This window comes from Lotus japonicus, chromosome 1 (assembly GCF_012489685.1).
Source record: "Lotus japonicus ecotype B-129 chromosome 1, LjGifu_v1.2".
Taxonomy (NCBI): Eukaryota; Viridiplantae; Streptophyta; class Magnoliopsida; order Fabales; family Fabaceae; genus Lotus; species Lotus japonicus.
Window position 1 is genome coordinate 31,392,121 of NC_080041.1, and position 3,880 is coordinate 31,396,000.

Sequence of the window (3,880 nt, forward strand, 5' to 3'; positions counted from 1 at the left end):
CTTCAAAAGGGCTCTTGGGAAGAACCTTGTTGTGAATTCTTCTGCTAAGTCTACCCAAGTAGTGAAGCTCCCTTGAGGCTGTGAATTCAACCATTCCTCAGCGGTGTCCTTCAAAGAAAATGGAAACAAGCTCAACCGAATTGCATCCGCCGGAACATTGTTCACCCGGTAAGTGTTGCAATTCCGGATGAACTTCTCCATGTGAGCATGTGGATCTTCTAGGGCACCTCCATCATATTGGTTTTGGCTCACCAAGTTGATGAATGCCGGTCTCAACTCAAAGTTTCCCACTCCCTCGGGAAAAACAATGCTCCCGGGATAGTCATAACTCATAGTAGATGAAGTGAGTTCCCGAAGAGACCGCTTGGCATCCTCAACTTCTTGTTCACGTAATCGAAGGGTGATCCCCTCTTTGATTCTTGCCTCAATGTGGGCTTGCATCTCTTCCTCTGTCATATTGCAACCCATGGCGGTGTATCTCGTGAGAGTAACCTGAATCTGTGACACTCAAACAGAGAAAGATTAGTAGCACCAATTCTAGACAAAGATAAAAAAATAAAATAAATAAAACCACAAACTTAAAACTTAAACCAAAAACCACAAACAATTCTCTGGCAACGGCGCCAAAAACTTGTTGGTCAATCTGCAAGTGTACAGAATCTACCCGGTTTTAATTTATCGAACCACAGGGAATTGGAAAGTGAATTCAGTTTAAGCCTCGAGTTCACGGTAGGAAAGCGAGTGAAATTCAGTTTTAAGTTGATTGATTGTTTGGGTACTTAGTGAACAAGCTAACAAAGATAAGTATGTGATAATCAATGGTGAGAATGCCTTGGGTTATTGCTTGACTAATTCAGTTCTAATCAACCTATTCTATCCACAAAACTCCGAGTCTCTCCTTGATGTTCTAGCCTAATCAATCATCTATCGATGTCTCGCATAGACAATCCTCTCAAGCCAAAAGATAGGCACAATTCCTTGATAACCTAAATATTTGCTAAAGGCATTAAGCATGCAATTCAGGCCAACAAACCCCAACCTTTCCTCTATTGCTAGTAGCAAGCATAGAAGAGGTAATCCCACAATAAGTCTCTAATCTATAACAAACTTCCGTTCTATTATAGAAAAGCATAAAGCTAGCACGCGTTCTAACCTGAAACATAAAGCATGGATATGGGATTCAAGGGTTTACTCAGAGGATTCATGAATATAAATAGGAATAAAGATTAAAACATCATAAGTCTTACAAAGAACCCAAAGCAAAAGGGGTTTAGCCAAGCATGGCTATAGAATCCATACAAGAAAAGAAGGATAAAACCTGGAACATGGACTTGGAGAATGCTTCTCCTCAAGCTCCAGAGCCTAACCCTACTTCTAACTTATTTAGGAATGTATAGAAATAACAAAAGTTACAAAAGAAATGACAAAAAGCCTATTTATAGGAAAAAAAGGTCGAGTCTGGGCGCTCAGGCGGCAATTAAGCACGCTTGAGCGCCAATTCAAAGTGAAAACAACGCCTCTAGAAGGCAATTGGCGCTCAGGCGCTCAACAAGAGCGCTTAGGCGCCAATTCCTTTCTAGCATCATGTAAACATCTATCCAATTGGCGCTCAGGCGCTCAACACGAGCGCCTGAGCGCTCTCTACATGCTAGAAAGGTTCCTGAACTTCTTCTTAACTCCTCTTTATGCCTCCCTTCAATTCTCCAAGCCTCTTGACATTCTTTCTTCATCAGTTTTCAGACCTAGCTGCTTGGGAACAAAGCAAGGAAAATATCTAGGATTTCCAAGAGTTTATTAGCATAAAAGACCCTCAATTCAAGTAGAAAAGATATGCAAGTCATAAACTTACTTAAAATGCAAGAAAGGTCCCTATAAAACTATAAAATTACCAAAACAAAGTAAAAACTCAAAGAAAGATAAAAATGCATGATAATGCATGAAACACTACATGAGACTCAATAAAAAGACACAAAATAAACTACAAAATGTCCCTAAAAACACTACTAAACTAGGGTCATCAGTCATCTTCTGCACGACCATCGCAGATTCTAGCTCCAATTTTAATGGGGACGTGACATCTACACCTGCGCTGAGCTTTGCCCCACCTGCTTTATTAATTTGGTAGCAGCACAACAAGAAAGTTAAGGTAAAGAGCATGTAATATAATTCTTCATGTAATTGAAATGGTTGAAAAATAGATATCTTAATTAGATGGTGTTCTCTACATGAGTTCAATTTGGATGGTTATCTACAAAAGCTATATGCTTTTGCATTATGCAGACATTAAGACTTTTCTACAATGAGCAACTTCAAGTTAAATTAAGACTTAATTTGTATAGATCTTTGCTAGCATGATTCTTTATTTTGTTAATGGATTTGTTTCACATAATTCATTTTTCAAATTTCATCTTACCAATTACCAAACACGCTTACACACTTCTGTTTGGCAACTGTTACATAGAATGCTTCACATCATACTTTTTTGTATTTTTCTCTGTTTCAGATTAGTTTCACCTTTGAAGGCTATAGAAGTAGAAGTACTTCAAGCATGAATCCAGAATTAAAGGAAACAACAGGGAGCAAGAGTTTTTGCCAGGTTTGGTGAAGCTTTTGCTGGGTAAGTAAGAGCAATAGCCTAGAGCAGTACACTTCAATTATATATATCCACAAACAAAAGCATGGAAAATAAAGGAAAGTGCTACTTATTAAATGTAAAATCAAATTTCAGAAATGCAGGGGTGACAGAGAAAAAAACACTATCTCCTGAAGCATTCCACAAAAGCATAATTGTGGGGATGATCAGGAAGTGGGGGTTCCGGCAGCATAGACAACCATGTTCCTGCAAGAGCCTGCCAAATCTGGCGGTGGAAAGAAGAATGTTCGCTTTACTCTCTTTTTTTGTTTTTTATTTTTCTCCCCTAAATGTTGAACAACAGCTGGGTTGACATTTTCACTAAAGCTATCAGTTGTAATCAGGTTGGTTATATTTTAAGCAGAACTATCATGGTTGTACATGTATGTAATTTTTAGCAGATTAAGTTTGGTACTGTTGTCTTATATATCGGTATCAATTCTTTATTATATGAAGTAATCTCCAACTAATCTTGAACGAACTGCAACTTAATTGATTTTCCCTTTGAGATCACTTAATGGCTCTTATTATGGGTACAATTATAATCACATAAGAAATTTTTTTAAATATGTAAGAGAAAAGCTTCCATATCACTGTTTGCTTGCCCAGTTTCTTGATTTTCTTTCTATTCTTCCCTCACTGTGTTTTGTTCTTCACAGGTATTATGTTTGAAGTCGCAGCTCTTTGCCGCTTCACAATTCTTGTTCTGGGAATGAACATTTAAGATAGGGATAGTACCTAGAGAGTGTAGAATTATGATAGAGAGAGAATGAGAATGAGAGAGAGAATGCTGAATTTCATGTGTTATTTCATCAAATGAGCAAAAGTCCTTTACAATTGGTAACTACCTCCTATTTATAGAGCTTGGGTACTACCTATTGGGCTAATTGGGCCTCCGAGGTCAAGGCCCATCTTAAGGCTAGGGCCCCGCCTCGGGGCGGGCTACACGCTGGGCGTTGCCCCTCTAGGGGCTCGCCCAGTCCACTAGTCCACAAGACACCGAGCTCGAGGTATGAGAGCTATGTGTGTCTTTTAAATGCCTTTACATGTGTCCTATTGTATACTGAGATCTAAGCTGCCAACATGGCTTGAGAAAAGAAAAATGAACTACGTTGCCAACATGGCATGAGCAAAAGGAGACTAGCGCCTTTAGTCACCCAGTCCACTGGCTTGGTGAGCAACCCGAGCCGGCAAGTCCACAAGTCCACAAGCGGCGAGAGCGATCGCTCCGTACTGGCGATCAGCCGG

General features: G+C 39.5%; 1 long non-coding RNA gene across 1 annotated transcript; it reads left to right on the forward strand.

Annotated features, from left to right (window-relative positions):
* Window positions 1-2,019: 2,019 nt before the first annotated feature.
* Window positions 2,020-3,054, forward strand: LOC130731790 (uncharacterized). Its single transcript, XR_009016826.1, has 3 exons — window positions 2,020-2,146; window positions 2,504-2,617; window positions 2,729-3,054. It is a non-coding gene; the product is annotated as an uncharacterized LOC130731790 (long non-coding RNA).
* The last annotated feature ends 826 nt before the right edge of the window (window positions 3,055-3,880 follow it).